Raw genomic sequence first — 21,027 nt, forward strand, 5'->3', positions numbered from 1 at the left:
AGTATTGAGCTGCTATTTTCAAAGTTCTGTTTATACCAATGGAAAGATGCCTCTGGTGAGTGACGAGTCTGTTCAGAGCCTACCATTTTATATCCACAAAATTAGGATTGTTTCTCCCAATGTTTATCATTTTTACATTTATAAATGCATTTATCATGTATTTACCTACATTGGATTCCATCTGCCATTTAATCATTTAAGCTCCCACTCATTCTTTGTAGCCAACCTTCACCTTTATTTCCCCAAATAATTAAGGTACTTCCTCAGGAAATTCTAACGGCAGACTAGACTCAATCCCTTCCTCTGTCTAAGTGTCATCTGTAGAAAGAGATAGGTGATTCTGCCCTAGAAAACAAACAAACAAGCAACAACATTAACAACAAAATGAAACAAACACACACAAATAAAATAAGTTCAAAATAAAGAAATGTGAAAGAAAGCTCACCATCTTTCTCATGGAGGCTCTACCCTTTCTATGGCTTTCTACTCCCATGGATGGCTATGATCCAACAACTCCTTCTCCCTCCTCACCTGTTACAATCAAATTCATGATTCAGACTGAAGGGGATTCCCATGAAGCTTGTTTCCTCTCCTGCTCCAGCTCCTGCTCCAAATGCCTGTCTGTGTATCTCAGCCTCATGGATGTCAGCCTCCGTCAGGCTAGGGGAAGTCCTGCATGCTGAGAGTGGCTCTCTGGCAACAGGAAGGAAATGCAGTAGAGCACTGAAGTGATTCATACCCTACAGGTCTGTAACCACAGGTCTGGTGGCTTTTGTGCTACCAAATGTTCCTGGCATCTACACCCTCCTAACAGAGGTACCACAGCTCCTAGGCAGGTAAACCCAGCCATTCATTCTTTCTCTAGATGACCTCTTTACCTAGACAACCTCCTGATTTTTTTCCTGTGCTCTTCAGCAACAAGGAGGATGATGGGTGCTTCAGAGGCAGTGAGTTTTTGATATTTGCTGCTTGGCTGGAAAGGGGAGATGATGTGGACTCCATAGATCCCAACTTTCTCTCTCTGTATGCTCTGCAAAAAAAACAAGGGAGAAGCTGTCTCACTCCAGGCTTGCATCTGGGGCTACATCACCCAGATGTCTTACATCCGCAAGGACTGACTGTGTCAGGGTGCCGCTGAGGTGAGCTTGGTCCCAGGAAGGGACTCTGATTTCTCTTTTGCAGCCAGTCTCAACATTTTTCACAGAATCTGTAGTCCATCTACTTAGAAGAGGTGATTAAGAAATAATGCCACCAGCATCCTTCCCCTATTAGTTGACTTCTCTTGCAAAAACTCTCACAGAAAGGTCCTGGACCAGCACAGGAAGCAATTTCTAGGGAAGGCGTATGGAGTAACAGAGATTAAAGGATCTGACTAACAACTTGCAGTCCATTGCAGTTGCCAGGCTTGGCATCTGGAATAGGCCAAATGCTAGAGGTGTTTACTCACAAATAGGCAATTCTGGTACTTGGTCATGACCCTATTCAGGCTTAGAGTCGATTTTAAAGCAGCTGAGGTCATTCTTAAGCTGCTGTACTGCTAATGGCAGAGGCTGGTAGTTATGTGAATAAGCTAAACATGAGAAAAGTTTCATCATTGTCTTCTTTAGGTATTCTCAATGTTGAGTCTCTGCCAACCTATCAAATTATGTTTGTTGTTTTCTTTGGTTGTTTGGTTGTTCTTTTTCCTGCCGTAGTAGTAGGTGGTTTTTTTTTTGTCTGGTTGTTTTTTTTTTTTTGTTTGTTTTTTTAATATATATATATCAATTATCTGTTTTTGAATATTTTTACCTTGTCTGGAATTGCTGCCTTTGGCATCAAATACCACCCCACCTCAGGTTTCTGATCTTTATAGATCTTAAAACACTCAGTAAAGAAGTCCAGGTGTTTAGGAAGGAGGTCCATGTGCTAAGCAGATCGGATGATGAGGGAACTTGGCATGAAGAGAAACGGTCATTACTAGACTAAAGCAAGCTCAGATCTTGACAACTCAGGTAATAAAAAAGAAATCCTCAGTGGCTTTAGGTACATCTGAAAAGGAGGTTTGATGATGGAGGCTTGAAACAGAGGGTTACATTTTGCACTCACTCAGCAGACCACGATGATTTTAGATGCTTCATGTCTTGTCTAAATGAAAAAGTTTTGTCAGTAAAAACACAGGCATTGACATAACTCTGAGAAAGAAAAAACTTTTCAGGTTTGAGAATTCCTAGATGTCATATATGTTTCTTAGAAAGACTCTTGTCAGATGGTATTGCAGCTGCTGGGCCTGTCTGCTAACAGAGGTGCAGGTGTAATCATAGTGGAAATAATTTACTAGTATAGGAAAGATAGACTTCTTTTATGACTTTAACTCCTCTAAACTCTGCCTCGCTTGCTTGCTTCTATCATGAATATAATAGTTCTCTAACACTGCCTGTTTTGAAAACAATGTCTGATAGTAATAGGCCTTCTTTTGATATGGTAGTAGGGACCATATGGTTCTATATGGATCACCAGAAATGCTACTGCTCTGCAGAAACAAGGACATTTTCCATATGCATTACATAAATGTCAAATAAGAAAGAATAAATGACTGAAAGGCTGCCATTTCTTTTTCAGCTGGCATTAATTGAAGATCATCTTAGAGAAGGATTTCTTAACCATGAGAAGTTCATTTGCTTATCAGATACACACAGAATCACAGAATGACAGAGTCACAGAATGGTTTGTGTTGGAAGGGTCCTTAAAGATCATTTAATTCTGAGTCCCCTGCCATAGGCAGGGGCACCTCCCACTAGACCATTTTGCCCAAAGCCCCATCAAACTTTGCCTTGAACACTTCCAAGGATGGGGCATCCACAACTTTGCTGGGCAGTCTAGCCGTTGTGAAGTTATGTGTAAATGGTTCAGCCATTCACAGCTGCATGTGAAATTAGTTGCTGATTTTACACATTTTTCCATTTGTTCACAGCACACTGACCAAGTGATCTTTGCATAGCACTTCAGGGATGGCCTTTGCTACTATATGTGGTCTTTCCATTTTACCCTCCTGGTAAAATGTGGCACGTTTTACTTCTTCCTACCTATATCAGTAGTAAACAGAAACTTCTCTCTCTTTCCCCACTTCTCTCCCTCTCTCTCAGTATTTCTCTCTTTTGGCTATAACATGTGTTGTGATACTTTAAAAAATGTGTCTGAAAAAAAAGTTACAACACTCATTAGTCAAGGGCATTTTACAGCAGTAATGGCAACAACTGAGAATTATAATGTAAAATCTGTGGTTATTCACTTTCTCAAATTCTGCAGACTCTCCTAATTTACCACCAGTTTTTTTTTGCTCATCAACATCTTTGAAAGTTGAACTTTGAAAGTTATAGCAGCTTATCAACATTTATCTCTATTTGGACAAGAAAGGAGCACTTGAGTATCACTTATTCTACTGTATAAGAAATTTTGCAAGGTATTTAAAGACATTTTGTTAAAGGTAAGTATGGATTTTGGAAAACCTTGTCAATATATGTAGACCTTACAAAGTGTGGTATTGATATTATTTGGGAAATAAATAAATAAATAAATTGTTAATTTCTTGTCTTTTGTGTTTGCATTAGTTCTGGTTAGAATGGAGTTAATTTTCTTCACAGCAGCCTGTACAGTGATTTGTTTTAGATTTGTGACAAAGTGGTGCTGATAACACGTCAATGTTTTAGCTACTTCTGAACAGAGCTTACACAGAGCCAAGAATTTCTCTGTTTTTTACTCTGCCACCTGCAGTGAGTAATCTGGGGGTGGGCAAAAGATTGGGAGGGACACAGCCAGGACAGCTGACCCAAATTGGTCAAAGAGATATTCCACATCATATAACATCATGCTCAGCAATAAAACTGGGGGAGTTTTTCCAAAGTGTCTGTTGCTCAGAGTTTAGCTGGTCTTCAGTCTGCTGGTAGTGAGTAATTGCCTTTACATCATTTTTTTTTTCCTTTTTCTTCACTTATTAAACAATCTTTATATCAATTCACAAATTCTTCTCAATTCTTCTCACTTTTGCTCTTCTTTCCCCCATCCTGCTGGGAGGAGCAAGCAACTGTCTGGGTGCTTAGCTGTCAGCTGGGGTGACAATGACTCAGTATAAATACTAGAAATTTTCATTACCATAGATCCTCCATTTCAACTCTGAGGTGAATAATACTTAGATTATTTTCATATTTTCAAGCACTGTAAAAATGTGCCTATCTGACTTACCAGAGTCCCCAGCATAAAGTATGTCTGGCATGTAGGTCTTTATTTTGTTTCATTGCAGATGAACCATACAGGACAAATACATGGAGCTCGATTCCACAAAGACCACCTCTTTGATATCGTTTTCTGCATCATTCACGGAGTTGGTGGTGTTCTCTTGCAGAGAAGTTTAAATGTGATTCCTTTATCTCTCTAAGCTAAAGGAATACTTGCCAATTATTGTACCACATAGTCACATAAAGGGGAAAAGGACAGGTTAAAAAATGTCCTTTCCACTTTCTCTGTGTGCTCTCAGAGTCCTGTCCACAGGATTTCTCCTGTATTGCCAGTGAAGGGAGTTTTTGTGCCTAAAAATCTGTTTTGAGAAGGAACTGAGCATCTGTGAAGGATAGAAAGATGGATGTAAAAGATATAGACACAGTGATGACAATTATTAGTCCAAACCAATTCACTCTATCCTATGTAGGACACACAGAAATCAATGATAAAATTTGTGTATAACACACAAACTGCTGTACTATATCTACTATAGATAACTTATATAGAGTAAGAGTTCTTTCTTGGGGGGAAAAAAAAAGAAACAGAATGGGTTTTACTTCACATTATGTAGAAAACTAGTCAGTTATATTATTTTCATAACTGGTCATTTCTATGGTCTTTCTTATACAAAAAACTATAGTAGATGTTCTAGTGATATCTTCAGGAATACAGTTTTATTGAAGCTCTCTTGTTATATTCATGCCTTTGGCTTTCTCAAGTAATTTTTCCCAAAGGACTACATTCCTTCCACCAATGGTTCTTTGTTCTACCTTCTGAATGACAGAGGCTGCATGTGGATTAAAAGAACTAATATATCAAATTATGTAGTTGGGAAAGAGAGATTCTGGCTTAAAACTGAATTTCATCTCTCATGTTTTGGTCTGTGCTCCATCTCCAACCATAACTCATTGCCTCTCTGCTCCACAGCACACAGGGTGTTCCAGACAGTGATGGGGTAATGAGATACACACAGGGCCTGCAGTTCTCAAAATGCAACTCTAAGAAGCAAAATGGTCCCACAGCTCTAATGAAGGTAGGGCATAAGGCCAGTCTGGTAGACAATTCATTTTGTTTTCCAAATTATGCCTGGTCATAAGAACTCTTGAAAATCTTAGAAAGTGGACTGGAATCTCAAAAAAGATTTATTATTTCACTAAAGTTTCAAATGGAGCCAATAATCTATTGGCACTTAAAATCAGAAACAGCAATCAGGAAAGCGCTGAATTCACTAGAAATACAGTTTTTTGCTGGGGTATGAATGAATGACTTTAACAAGTTCTCTTGAAGTTTCTAGCTGAAAAGAAGGCTGCTCTCTGTTTAATTCCCAAGTCATGTTTTTTGTGTGTGTGCTTAGACAAAGCTAGTTGGTGCATCAGTGACCAGGTCTGCCAACATACTTTAGCCCTGACCTGTAAAGTAAATTATACTTTATATTTATTTAGTCACTGCATTTGGTCTCCTCTGAATTATAAAACTACCACTTGGGCAAAATGGTATGAGATTGTGCTGTGAATTTAGTCCATAAATTCACACCAGTATTTGTTTTTATCAGTATTAGATCAGTCCTGGCAGTTTTTAAAATCTAATCCCTGTGACAGGGTAATTGTTTTTATTTCCACTGAAAATGACTTAGAAAATTTTCATTAAGAGATGGGCCTGAAACAAAATGCAGATTCCGAACAGCTCTGTGCACTTTCTTGCCATATAGCAACTGAAAAAAACAGTTTTTGTTTTATTTAAACAGTCAAATTTAAAGTGACCTCCAAAAGAGATAAATGATTTCTGCAGAGTTCCTTTCACAGTTTATTTAAGAAGAATGAAAAATTATTTCTTCTGGAGTATTTTTAGCAGGTTTTGTACAGTCTATTTTTTCTAATACTTTATGGATAAATGAAGACAGTATGCCATGCAGTGAATATAATTATATGTGAAGGAAAAGTATATATTTAATTGTGGCTAAAATATCAAGCTTTTCCATTTGTTAACACATACAATTAAACAGCTAGAATAGAAGATGACTTTGGTAAGGACTTACCATTCTGCTTTTCCAATTAAAATAAGAAGTAGTCTGTAATTACACCTGAAATCCCTAATGGGTCTTCTAGAAAATCATCAAAAAGTAAACAAAGTCTTAGAGCTCTGCTTGCTCATATTTTTATTGTGTACAGAGAATGTGAATCAAGTGAAAAAAACAGAAATATTTCTGAGAGTCTGGAAGGGTAAGGATTCACAGGTCAGAGCAGCAGGTTCAGGACCAGCCTTCAGGATTTACATAGCGACCAGATTTGTTGTGCAGGATAGGAAAGGGAGATGTTGATCCCTCAATAATAAGGCCCAGTAAAGCCGTGTTCAGTAAGTCTCATAGATCTAAGGATGCCATTATTAGTACTTAGAAAAGCTGACTGGATACATCTTTCTTTAACATTTAAGGACCTCAGGGGTCTGAGTCACCTTTCTTTGGCAGTCTGTGACTATTCCCTTGCCTGTAATACATCATGTACTAGTCTTCAGAAGAGAACCTGCAACGTCTGCTGAGCCACTGAGCTCGTGTATCTTTTGAATGCTGAAAGTTTTTCTCTGGTTTCCAACAGAATAATCTCATATTTTCAGTTACCTCTTTCTTGTTGGCATTAGGAGCCTCTGAGGTATACAACAAAACCATGGAATGGCTTCAACAGCACAGGCCTCATTCTTCTCTTACTGGCAGTCACTCACACATTCCCTGCGGTCATAGCCTTGAGTAGGAGAGCAGGCTTTTTAGATGTGAACATGGTGCATGGATAGTTGCATTACAACCCAAGATACTCTTGAGAATTTAATTTTAAGCCTAGATTAGCCAAGACATATACAGTGAAAATTAAAATCCAAGCTGATACTCTTGTCATAAATTAGAGTAGGAAGATTATATATATAAAAGATTTTAAGTGTATATATTTCCCTTCTTCCCAGAATGTAGATGCCAAAATGTAATCCAAGATTTTCACCACTAATTGAGTTTCTGTTCTTTGTCTGCTGAGGTTAGAATCGTAAAATGTCTTAGAGAGGCTGTCTGGAGTTTTGGTTTTTCCTTCTTCAGGGACAAAATTATTTGTATAAAAATCTGTTAATTAGATATGAGATTTTATTAGTGACAATCCTATGACCATTTGGAAAATGTTTTTTGCAATGGAGTTTATATTCAGATTTGTTTTCTCAAATGACAGATATTTCTCTTGTTTTGTCTGACACTGGATTGAAATGATGAGATTTTTAATTCCATGGATGAGTATGTTTTCATAGCCGATTTGCACAAAATCTCAGCAGCATTCAACAGGTAGATGATGCACTAAGTTAGAGCTCACAAGACTTGGTCTCCATCACAGTTTCCTGAAGACTGCTGGTAAACCATTTTAATATTCTTGTACTTCAACTTTCCTGTTTGTAAAATGAAGACTTATATTCCCCTTCTCATTGAATTGATTTGATATCTACCAGTTTGATATCTGCCAGTTTTTACCAAACAAAGATGGAGAACATTTATTTTTCAAGACATCATTTGACATGTATATTTCAATCCCTTGTGATACATTGAGATTCTGTTGATATTAATCTAGTTCAATAAATCATGTATTAAAAATAAATAAGAAAACATTTAGAATTTTCTCTTTTCAAACCCCAATCTTATCCCCAGTAAGAATCTCATCAATCAAGTGACTAGTAAGAGTTTGAAATTTATCCTGGTATGCTGTTTCTTATGAATGTAACAAGAGTATGCACAATGAAATATATATCCAGGGCCTCCCATAATGTTATACTCTTTAGAGTAAATATGTGTTTATTATCTGTGTTGAATAATTAAATTATTATCATTATTTCCATTGCAGGGAAAATGTGGAAGATTCATTTTACAGAACTTTCTCTAGATTGGCTAGTGTTCAGATAAAGGCAGTTTTCCTGTCTCTGACACTAAAACCATGTATTTTTTGTCTTTTCTTTTTTTTTGTCTTTTGTCTTTTCTTTTTTTTTGTCTTTTGTCTTTTCTTTTTTTTTGTCTTTTGTCTTTTCTTTTTTTTTGTCTTTTGTCTTTTCTTTTTTTTTGTCTTTTGTCTTTTCTTTTTTTTTGTCTTTTGTCTTTTCTTTTTTTTTGTCTTTTGTCTTTTCTTTTTTTTTGTCTTTTGTCTTTTCTTTTTTTTTGTCTTTTGTCTTTTCTTTTTTTTTGTCTTTTGTCTTTTCTTTTTTTTTGTCTTTTCTTTTTTTTTGTCTTTTCTTTTTTTGTTGTATTTGTTGCTTTTCTCTCTAAGAAATGAGAGATCAGGGGTCCACTTTGATTACAACATGTACTGTAAAGACATTTTACCAGTGAGTTGGGATACTAAGAGGAAAAATCTCATAAAAAGATTGCTCTCTTGCTATTCAGCAGTGAAGAATAGGGTTTTTTCTTGCCTTTAGTATAAGCTGCCCATCATTTTTTTCTCGGAGCTTGGCAAAAGCAGGTTCATTTATCACTTTGACTCTTTTGGCTTTTGAGTCAGCAAAGTGGAGTTTGAACACCTCTTACATCTTTTTCCCCTGCTTACTTTTGAAAGACAGCCATGAGTACTATACTGAGCACAAATAAAGACAGACTTTCTCCTGAAGAGCTTTGCAGGTAAACACTTGAAAGACTAGACGTTCTAGGAAATCCAGATGTTTGGAAGGACATGAATGAAGAAAGGGTGATGTCTTGGCTGAAGCTAGGCATGAATGTTTTTACCAAAATATGCTACTAAATTTAGCCTGGGTGGCTCAACAACTTTCCCTTTGTTACCTGAAGATTTCCCACTATTATGTTGTAGGGACTCATTTGTCTCATAAAAGGGGACACATGAGCAACTCGGGAGACCAACAACTCCACTTGTTCACAGAATGAGCTTCAAAATAGTGGAATACCTGTCCCTTACCTCTAACTAGAAAGGGAATCATTTTCTCTAGTGTGAGAATAACCTCTATTTCCTTTCATTTTTTAATCCCTCCTTAAACACTGTCAAGTTAGTGACAACTTTACTGAGAATCTCTTTGAGTTAGTCTGCACCCAAATCCTCTTTGGAAAGTCCAGTATTGCCAGCATGTAGTTACTACTTTCAGGCAAATTCCTGTATTTCCAAATCTGTCAGACTGTACCACTCTTTGGTTGCTCTTAAAATGAAACATCATTTGATTTTCTTATGTTTTCTGTCAAAATTCCCATTGCTTGTCAAGAGGAATGTCCTGGCTTATAATAATGCCAGGATGTGGACACAGCTCTGAATTTGAACTGTCTTCGTGTCTTGATGTTAATCTCATGAAGTCTATGCATAACATTTTTGCATTTGTGCAGTATTATGGAGGTTCTGGAAGTCTAATTCACCCCTTCGTCACTATAATTTTGTACTGGTGGAATCTCAGTGTAATTCTGTGACTTTAGCATAGGTAATTTTGAGGATGTAGCTTGGGCAGTCAGGTCTCCACTTGAAATGGATGTACTTGGGAGTTATATAATCACAGTTAGAAAAGAATACACTCAACATTTGGATTACAGCAAATAGGATAAAAAAGAAATATACTTTTTCAAATTTTGGCAGTGTCTCCACATTATCAGTCAAGTGCAGATAAAATTTGAATCCCTGACTTTCTTGAAGTGATTTTTATTCCCCCCCTTTTTTTTAATTAATTAACAGAGACTTAGGGAAGAACTTTTAGTGATGAAAAATATATCCAAAACAAAGGAGTAACTAACTGTACATAACTCCAAAAACACTTCTTAGGGTTGTGTTATGGAGTGAAAAACTCTTACGTACAGAGGTCTCAAAGGAACTGCCATTCATTAATGTTTTAAACAGATGTTTCACTGAGCAACATATTTAATTAAATCCACAACAGTTGTGCTTAAACACAACAGATTTTTACTAGAGCAAGCATAAAGTTGAATCATGGCTACAATTAACCAGGCTTGTTTGTATGGTGTGTTTTATCAAACAGGTAGGGTGGCTTTTCAAAGACATTAAGTTAATTGCTGATCATCGTTAAAAACCCCAAAACAAAGGTGAAGATCATAGTGTGCATGCAACAACTACATGGAATCCGTAGTTTGCTACTCTTTCTACATGTTCTGGTGTTATTTCCATACAAGGGACTTAATGGGAGAAGACTGAGCTTTTCTAAGTGTTGGTGATATACGTAAAATGACGTTTACATACATTGGTGACATATGTAAAATGACTTATGTATTTATAATATTTTTATATATATATATTTATATAGTGCTTTGCAAAGACCATAAACAAGTGTATGGTGTGACTGTTTATGTTATAAACAAGCAAGTAGGAACCGCTTTCTCTTGGTTTCAATATATAACCCATATGAATGCTAAAAAGATCATTGACTACACACACGACCCAAAGCCACAAGCCCTAATTACAGTGAATATTATACAGGTGTAGTCAGGATTAGAGTACAGAATGACACCTTCACTTTCCTCAGTGCTCTGCCACAGGAACCTCATCAGGTTCAGAGAAATTGCTCCAGATTAATGTAGGAATTTCACTGGTTTTGTATCTGGGTTAGTCTACTGACCTCAGTGGAGTCTCTCTGGTGTGAATAGTATTTGAGTAATGTTAAGACCTCTGTGGAAAGATTCCTTTGAAGATACTTTGTAAAACTCTGCCCACTCTCTTATATTCCTTTGTCTTTTTAATAAAGTGCCTTGGAAGAAGCTATCTTTTCTCCTCAAAAAGCACAAGACTTTAACCTGTTCTATAATGCAGAAAATTTTAACACTGTATAAGTGGAGATTCTGTGCAAAGTTGGGATTTTTGTTGTAGCATTGTGATATACAGCACTCTACAAACCACATGAACCATTACAAGCACAGCAAGATTTATTTATTGCAAGAAAGTTTGAAACACCCATTACTGGTGGATTTCAAGATGCAATAGTACAGAGTACTAGATAATATCATCCTGTGTTTTCCTGTGAAATGTTGGGCTTAATGATCTTTCGAAATGCCTTCCAACCTGGACAGTTCTATGATTCTAGGATTCTATGAAAACATTGCAACATTTATTCTTCTATGTGCTCACCATTTCTTATGCATTTGTGGTGTAAAATTCACTGCAATGCACAGTTGTGTTTTTGAGGAAATCTTAATTTATGCCAACACTTATATAAATTACAAATATCTAGTATTAAGGGCTCTAAATAAAGATTCTGGAGACTCAGTTGCTGCTCTGTCACAGACTGTGTCAGCAGAGGAATTTTTCCAGTGTCTTCTAACCCATCTCTTCCTCTGCATAATTTATCTGGTACGTTTGGTGAAAGAATTTTTTTGTGTGTTATGCAAACAGGACGTTTTCATTTGGATGACTAAATAACATTGCAATACAAATGATAAAATTACCATTCTCTATTTCACTAAGAGCACTGTAGGCACTATTTCATGTATTCAATATTCAAAAAAAAAAAGCACTACTTTTTCTTAGTGTGATAGAAATATGTCAATATACTACTGTATTTCTGATAAAAGAGACTTTTGTCAAAGCATTCATTGCTACACAGTCTGATAAAGCTGCACATGGAACAAAAAATCTTATGGTTACCTTACGTATTTATTTATTTAAGCACCAAAGAAAACCAGTTCTTCTCCATTCCAAGGCAACAGTCTATCAAATTTTACCACAAAATAATTGCATTGTCTGGTAAAATAATCGAGGCTTTGCCCATGACAAAAATCTTTGTTCTTTTGGGAACTTGTGGAAAAATTTTGCCCTGGGTGAAATTCTCAGTTTTGCTTAATCATTTGTTGTTTTTGATATTATCTGCTTTTATAAGAAAAATTCAGAATTAAATTGGTAGTAGTTTCACAGTATCCATAGCTTAATAAATGGCTGAAATATAGAACATTTCAATAACTTGTGCTCTAAACAATAAATAAACTAAGATTTATTTTTTTATATTTTCAAACTGTGTTCAAAGGTCTAGAGAGAAAGACAAGGATGCTATTTTGCTGTTTTGACAGATTTTCTTTTGATTTTTTTTAGGTTATTATTATAAAATAACACATATTCTGAAGGAAAGTTAAAATGAACTATCTTTGAACATGCAGAAACAGGGGACCTATTTCTTCTTTCATCTTTCCATCATTTGCCTTCTCTGTGAAGCAACATTGGAGTTAAAAAGGAAAATAATGAAAGGTGTGAAGACTGCCAAGAGAGTTGCCATGGTTTTAAAAGCAGTTGTAACCAACAAAGCCAAAAAAAAAAAAAATCAACACAGGAACAATACTAAGGAGTCTAATGAATGGTCAATAATATTGTATGGTATAAAGTCAGTATTCCAACCCACTGAAAAATACAGGGCCCAGTCCTTGTTTCCTTCAGATTCAGTGGCAAAAATCCCATTTACTTCAATAACACAGGACTGGAACTTCTACTTGGAATGGGTTTATCATAATTATTTTATTTGGCTGAAGTTCTTGTTTTCATATTTCCCTTTATGAGGAATTAAAATGACTTTTCAACTATAGACACAGTATAATATAGCAGCAGTATTGTTGTTAATGGTAGGAGGTGTCAAAGAATTCAGTCTACAAATAATTACTCTTTTCTACCTGCAATTATTACATTTAATTTTGTGAAGCAACACTGTTTTCATGTTCCTCTGTGTTCCACAGTACTGTACTAGGTGACTGTGCATATAACTGAAGGTCTCAGGTATTTAAGTTTATCCAGTAAATTGTATTACTGAGTAAGCTTAGAGGCCAGAGTACAGCACAGCAAGAAAAACAAAAGATTTACCAAAGAACACCTCAGGAAGAGAAAGATATCACAGATAGAAAAGGTTAACATTACAACCTGTCTTGTGATTAGGACTCTAGGTATTACTAAAATTGTATTAATAATTAATAATATAAAATATTAAAATCTCCTGGACACTGGAAATACTTACAATAAAATAATGAAAAGACTGAGGCACCCAAAGTAGTTGCTTTTCTGAACCTGTTGCCACCTGAACCAGTTGCCATAGAGAATATTATTATTATAACTATTAAAGTTATCAATGTTATTTGCTATTTATATTGATCTTCTATATCGTCTATAAACAATTTTTCCCACCTTTTTTCAGCTGAGTACCTCCCTGAATGAGTTGATTTGTTTTAAAGAAATTAACATTTCACATGGCAATAGCAACAGTGACTACAAGTATGGCAAATCACACACTGCTTCCTACATTAAATCCAAATGTGATCTTTGATAGACATAGCTATTTGGAATAAAACTTCATTCTAATGCCAAGTATTTGCTGACCTGGTAATGAAAGGGTCAATTGAATTTATTGGATTTAATTTTTTACTAGGAAAGCAATTTTGATAATTTTTAGTTTTAGTAAAAAATTGTGAATAACCACTCTGGTTATACATATTGAAGGATCATATTTTTAGAAATACAGAGATAATTCAAAACATCTGGGCTCTGAAGCATGCCTTTGTACACAACCTTTTCAAAATAAGTTCCATCGGTTCCATGGTATTTACGCTGCACTTTCCTGCAAACCACAACAGGCTGAGGTGAGTAATTGAGGTGACTACATGACAGGGTTGCTGTAGGCATTTGCATCCCTTGGATGACTGAGGTGACCAGGGATCTTCAGAGAGAGAAAGGACTCCTGCTAACTTGGGCAAGCCAGATGACTCAAGTGGCTGCAAGACCTGCATGACCTGGATGCCATGAGTCACTAGGGTGACTGCAGTGACCCAGATACCCCATCTACCTCAGGCAAGCCACACTCTTTTGGCTGTTACAACAGAAATAACTAAACACAGAAATTCCTACTTTCTGTCCCTGGACATATACTGCAGCACAGAGATTACTAAGAAGATCAGATACTTATTAAACTTACCTTGGAGCTCTAAAAAAAAACCTATCTTTGAGCAGCCTAACATCATGTGGTGTGATGTGCCAGCAAAAATCTCCCTAAAGATAATTGAAATAATTAGTGAGAGACAAAATTTTTTAATTCCTCTGCTAAAGGGCCGTCACTTAGATTCCCCCAGTACTTTAATACCAACATGGACTCAAAGACCTTCCTCAGGAGAAAGACGTGGGGTAACATGGGGTCACCACACACTGCTGACAGTGGGCACACAGCTCAAATCATAAAACCATAGAAACATAAAATCATTTAGGTTGGAAAAGACCTCTAAGATCTATAAGGTCATCAAGTCCAACTGCTAACATAAGGAGACCTTAGAGACAACATAAATCCACACTACTGATGGGACTAGTGAAGAAGTATTTCTGGTGATAATAGTGGAGAAGGGGAGAGAAGTGATGAGTGGGTATAACTGAAAATCCAGCCCTAAGTGCAATTCACTGTTTTACTGTTGGTTTCTAGTTATTTTAGTTCCTGCTTTTCTGTGACAAAAATGAAACATGGCCTAGGAAAGGAGCCCAAATGATGCCCTGAATGAAATACAGAAATATTAATTTCCTCAAGCCAAAAGTATATTTAGCCTTGATAGGGTAAATCTGTGCTTGTACTGATGGGAGCAATACATAGATACTGTAAACAAAGCATGTGTTTATGAAGAGATACAGTAACTATCGCCAGAGGCGTGTACCTCCCACCCAATAGAAACCTTTCTTAGAGTAACAATGGCTCCAGATACTGGACAGCTCCTGGGCTTGTTTCTCTGTTTGTTTTTTTTTTTGTTTTGTTTTTGTTTTCCGGCCAGTACAACAGAATGGTTTGTGGGGATGAAAAGTAGTGTAACAGTGAAAAAACAGAGACCAGTTTGAGTGAAGTCTGCCCTCTAGTTCAGCCTTTTATATTACACCAAGCACTGCACTTCATACCCAGTGCTCTGCGAATTTAACATTCTCTGGAAATATATTGTAATAATACTTGTTCCATTGTTTCCTATATATTGTAATAATACTTATTCCATTGTTTCCTGTTATCTTTGTTTATACTACATTAACATGATAAAAAAAAAAAAGAAATCATATATATTTTGCTGTATATTTTGCTGTCTGCTTAACATAAAAATAAGAAATATCCATTAAAATATTTTTTTCTTTTTTTTCCACTAGGAATCAGACATTTTAGACTAAGATCATTGAGTCTTACGAGCATGAAATCATTAAGGGTAGGTTTGCTCTATTACACAGTGGGACATGTAGTAACATAGAAGCCAGTCTTAAGTGGTGTTGATCATCTCTAGGGAGATGTTAAAGAGCTTCAACTCTCATAGAGACCATTGATTTGTTCTGTGTTCATCTGGATTTTTTTACATCTGGTCAGGTTGTACATCGTAGTTAAAGGAAGTGAGAATAGTATTGGTGCAGCATGCAAAGATTAGTTTTCCATCTGGCACTGTCAAGAATGGAAAGTTTAGCTCATGTGTGCAAAAGTTTCATATTATAAATCACTCCTTTATCTTATTATCCAGCCACAACTGGCACCTGGTTTGCTCTTCTCCTCCTCTCAGTTTGATAAGAGTGTCTTGCATGAAAATTAAACAAATGTTCTCTCAGAATGGTCTCATGATATAATTGTAAAATGAATTTTTGGTGTCTTAATTCCTGGAACTGAACTTTTTATTAAATATCTTCTTTCACAGCTTGAATGAACTTTGTACTGAAAACTGTAATGAAATTCAAGATGTGTATGCAGGGCTGAACAGCCTGGAGTGAATTTTGTTGTGCAAGAAAGGTTTATGATGAGGGAGGATGAGAATGAATTAACAGTGAAATTGTACTATATCATTCTCAGTAGGAGGAGTATGTTTTAATTGACCTGTATATGAAAAACAAAGAAATGCTAATAACTTATTTACTGAAAGATATAAGTTGTATAATATATTTGTCTGTCTCTAACACGGACATATACATTATATTCAAACACTTATGGTTACAGTCTTCTTTGTTCCTTCCCTCTTAACACAGCAGAATCAACCAGGTCTTAAACCACACTGGGTGATACTGTGATAAGCATCAGGGTGTACCCACACACTTCAGCAAACATTAAGGAGGTTGAAGGCAGGAGTCTGGGACAACTTTTACTCTCTGTGCCATCTACTGATTCCTCTAGGGTGTGAGTGTGTCAGGAAGATGGGAACTGAAAATCAAGTCTTTTAAAAACCAAATGAAAAAGGAGGTATTTATATATAACTATATATATATATATATGTCTGAGTGCTATAACGACAACTGTTTTTTCAGCAAATCTGAGTCAAGGAAAGATATTTAATGATATGTAATATTTTAATTTTCAATATTTGTGTTTTCAAGATGCTTGTGTATTAATCCCAATGTGTACAGCTATTTGAACACTAGCTTATCTCACTTTTCCATTTTCTATTTGTGCAGCCTTGTCACTTTGCTAGGGTGTCCTCTCCTTCTCCTGTTTCACCTGTGACACCATGATGGTCTTCTCACTCTGCCTCCTCTTGTGCTTCCCCTGGGCACTGCAAATCTTCCTGTTCAGCAGCTCCAGGGAGGCTCCTGTTCCTCTGTCATGAGGCCTACAGTCATGTTACCCGACATACAGCCACTGGAGACAGTTTTTACCATATTTTTATCCCCAAAACTAAACATTTTGTCCATAGTCTACAAGGTCTTATATGACAGCATAAGGTTTTCTACCCCAGATAAAACCATAATGAGATACAACAGCTGTAAGCTGAAGGGAGACAAATTCAAAAAAATAGAACTTTTTTACTTTTATATTTTATTTCTTAACTGTGCAGGTAACCAAGTACGAAGAGAACTCACTTGAAGTTGTGGTAGATTTTTCATCAGATTTTTTAATTAGGAAAATCAACCTAGCTCAAAGAGATACTGTAGCTCTAAGAGAAATGAATTTGCTGCAACAATTGCTTAGAGAAATGGCTTGTGTTGCTGAGGAGTCAGCCTGGATACTCACAGTGGTTTCTTTTAGCTTCAGCTATCAATTCATCATCAGTAAATAGCTAGTCACAATTTTACAACTCTCCATTTTCATTGTAGCCCATTCTGTTATCCTCCTTTCATCTGCAGGTCATAATTAGTGTTCCACAAAAAGTCATGTCTAGGATATACTTTTCAATAGATATAACTATTCCAAACAATAAACCATGAACAGAAAAAACAAAGTTATTAACACCATCATTTGTGCTGATTTTTCATAACCTTGTCTATCACTGGGTGCTGTTCTATAATTTAGGTCATGATTTTTCATGGCCTAAATCAGTGCACCAAAATTAATAATAATAATTAAAAAATGCAATAAATACATAAATGCAATAAATTGTTTTTTTCACATGGATGAAATGCCTTTGGAATATTTAATCAATTAAAAGCTTATAGTGCATCTCAAAATGTTAGACTTTCTTTTCTGTTTTTATAAGTGGTTTCCAGTCAATACTTTCTCTCAAGCTGCTTATACAAAGAATATCATGTGCAGCTAATGTTAAAAACTGAAGGGGCACATTACAAAGTAATATATTTGCTTCACTATAGACTGTTCCCCACTGTGGTCTCATGCAAAATTGAGAGCATTTAGAATTTTGTTGAATGTGCAGTTTTTTCCAGCTATGCCTGTTTCCAGCTTATCATTTTTAGCATCTCTGAAGAATATGTAAGACCTCTGAATGTGCTGGGTTTCTTCAATGCTATCAATAATTAATGTTATTTATTCCTCCCCCCCCCAATGAAATTACAGGCCCTAGGGTTCCACCCTGTTTAATGAAAGGCATCAACTGGAAGATTCTAACATGGATCAAAGGCACTGATTGTAAGAATTCTGGCATGCAGATGTCTTCCCTCATTAACTTGTTTCAGTGACTAATCAATTAAATATATATGCTTTGTTTGCACTTTAAGTCTCTTCTAGTCACCATGTTTATAGTCCAGCCATTGTTTCTTATTAGTTTTATTCCCGTTCTAAGATCTACAAACATATTGGTCTCTAGACTAGGATATTTGCTATATCTTGCTAGTGTAAGCCATGATGTTCTTTAAAGGCAAGCTCAGAAAGCATTTAAAGCTGCTTTTTGCATTTGAATCTTGTGCTAGCTGACTACAGAAAATTTTATCTCCCACAAAATCCCACAGAAATCATAGGATTTGAGATCTACTGCACTAGTAGCTTCTGGGATAGATTTGGGCAGTAAGAGTTATGAACCTTCTCAAGAATGTTAACTTTTGGTGTTCTCCTTTTCTTGTTCCACCAGCACCTGGTACAGATTCAACAACAGTCCTTCCCCTTAGGTAAGTGCAAGGTTGTGTGGGACTTACATTACTAATCACCCCAGCAAAGAAAAAGGCACGGCCACTTATGGCTCTGCAGCAGTTGGTGGAACAGGGACTCCTGAAAGGGTTTTGGAGTGTCGTATTTCTCATCTGTAATTGCCACTGCAGTACTGCAGTGTAGTGGACTGATAGCATTTTGGTGATACGGCTTTTAATCTAATATCAGGATTAAATAGACACGTAATAGTATTTTTTTTCCAATCCTTTACCATAAAGGATACTTCCACTTAGGAGGAAAATGGTATCATATTCATGATGTTCTCTGGTATGTTGCAGGTTTAATCAACCTTCCTTTGGTCAGAATATGAGGAGAGATGTAGATTTTTTTTAAGGTCTTTCATGGTCACTTGTACAGCTGTTATATATTTTCCCCTATTTTCCTCTCTCCCCATCCCACACTTCTGATTTGATATTTTCATGAATAAATTCCACACTGGAGTATTTCACTGAACACAGGAGAAAACATTAGTAATGGAAAGCAAATGCATGAATATTGCATCAATTCCATATATTTACTTCATGCCCTGAGGGCACCTTTATTTGTCCTAGATAGTGTCTCATGAACAGTTCTAGTTCCTGAAGTTTGTTGTTTGTTTGAGCAGCTGTATCCCAGGATAGTTACAGATGAAACCAACCAAAATACATAAAAATATCTCCTCAGGGCACCATAAACTTTTAAGGCCCAAACCCTGTTGTCGGCTACTTATGTACAACTCCCAGTGATGTCAATGGAAGTTTCACAAAACAGATGATGTCCTTTATCAGAGCAAGGGAATCAACATGAAAAAACAAAGTTTTGATGAAAACAGAAACTGAAGCTCATGAGAGGAGTAACCTGAACAGCATTAGTCCCACCACAACAGGCATAACTATGTGGTCAGCATTATTCTATTGATTATCAGTCAGAGCAGCTTTCTAAATAAATAAATAAATCTGCTTTTCCATAGTGTCAGTGTATAGCGTTAAGGGGATAAGGATGAGGTCTGCAATTTTCTTATCTTTCTGGCTGGGCTGGCTTCACTCATTACTGCTATAGGGATACACAGTGAAGTCCAGAGGGCATGCAGTTACAGTCTCGTGTGTTTGATAATGTGTATGATAAATTGAAGCCCTCTGTGCTCTACCTGGAGATTCAAGGTAGCCATATCTCTGTTCTCCTCCTCTTTCAGTGAGCTCCCTCTGGGCACATCTGGCGGTCTTCTGGATCCACCCTATGTACTTCTGGCATCCAACAGGAATTTGGTGGTCAGTGATGACAGGCAGTTGCTTCTAAAAGCAATTTGTCTTATCTTTGAACTGAATCTCTCTCTCAAGGCACTTGGTCCTCTACATCCACTCTAGAGAGAGCTAAGGGATCTGAACTACCAACTGACCCAAAACTTGGCAGAGTGAATCTAGAACCACATGTTCACTGTGCTGTAGTCTTCTACCTCAGAGTCAGCTGCAAACTGCTGATACTACACAGATGTACTGCAATGTCTGGATATCTGAGTTCAAAATAAATTAACTATACATTAATTGTTGAAACCAGTGGCAAAGTTTATTTGAGAGAGTGACATTCTTTCTCCTATTCTGGGCTTGAATGGCTTTTGACAGTTTGCCTAGTCCTCCTGAACTCCCCATTTGGCTCCCTCTTTGACAGAAGAGAAATTGTATCCCTACATATTAATAGAGCAATTGGAGGAATTACACTAGGATCTGTGGGTGAGGAAACTGCTTTAGTACCAGCAGCAATTGCTTACTCAGCAGTGCATGCAGTCAATGCATTTTACTAATTGTCTATTTATTTCTGCACTTTTTGGCTGTTGAGACTTTGTCATGAGACAGGCCAGATGGCAGAGACATCGGCACCTGTAATTAAGAGAGAAATAAATGATGCAGCATCATGGTTTACCCCCACTCTCTGGTGCTTTTTTTTTTTTTTTTTTTTAATCCTTTTGGCTGTGCTTACAGGTTCTGCAGTTAGTGACACCAAGCTGTATTCTGAATATTCTTAAAAGAACACATAACTTTTGTAACATGGCTCCTAGGAAACAATTTTGATTTCCTAATTTAGATGATGACAGACTTGGGAAGGCCTCTTTTGAGATTCTCTTCTTATTGCCCATAAAGAAGAGAATGTAGTTAATGTAACCAGTCATTTTTAATGTGTTTAAACAGCAGAGTTTAAGGGCAACCAGTGATGAAATTATGTAGACACAGCCCCAGCTGATATGTAACACCCAAGAATCAATTACCAGATTCAATTTTCTACAAAGAATTTTCTTCTTCCTTTTTAGATACATTGAAAATATGAGGTATTTTTCTTTATTTTGTTTAGTCTTCCTAGAAAGCAATTAATGACTTTGTCTTTGTCATAAACCTTAAGTATTCATGTTTCAATTCATATATGGGAAAAAGAAAAAACTTTATACCACTATTTCCAGTCACCTCCTGAAGAAAAGAAGCAAAGGCTTTTACCAATCAAGTACAACTTTGTGAAGCTTAC

At 36.4% G+C, this 21,027-nt stretch overlaps 2 long non-coding RNA genes across 3 annotated transcripts; both read left to right on the forward strand.

The window, feature by feature from the left end:
• The first annotated feature begins 3,771 nt into the window (after window positions 1-3,771).
• Window positions 3,772-12,644, forward strand: LOC310895574. Its single transcript, XR_014580774.1, has 3 exons — window positions 3,772-3,922; window positions 5,182-5,287; window positions 12,288-12,644. It is a non-coding gene; the product is annotated as an uncharacterized lncRNA (long non-coding RNA).
• Window positions 12,645-15,773: 3,129 nt separating this feature from the next.
• On the forward strand, window positions 15,774-20,247 carry LOC310893357. Of its 2 annotated transcripts, none has more exons than XR_014578926.1 (3): window positions 15,774-16,404; window positions 18,461-18,497; window positions 19,709-20,247. It is a non-coding gene; the product is annotated as an uncharacterized lncRNA (long non-coding RNA). The 2 variants fall into 2 exon arrangements; XR_014578927.1 differs by lacking the exon at window positions 15,774-16,404 and adding an exon at window positions 17,965-18,021.
• Window positions 20,248-21,027: the final 780 nt, after the last annotated feature.

The sequence above is a fragment of the Anser anser genome (genome assembly GCF_964211835.1).
Source record: "Anser anser genome assembly, chromosome: 2".
NCBI classification, from domain to species: domain Eukaryota; kingdom Metazoa; phylum Chordata; class Aves; order Anseriformes; family Anatidae; genus Anser; species Anser anser.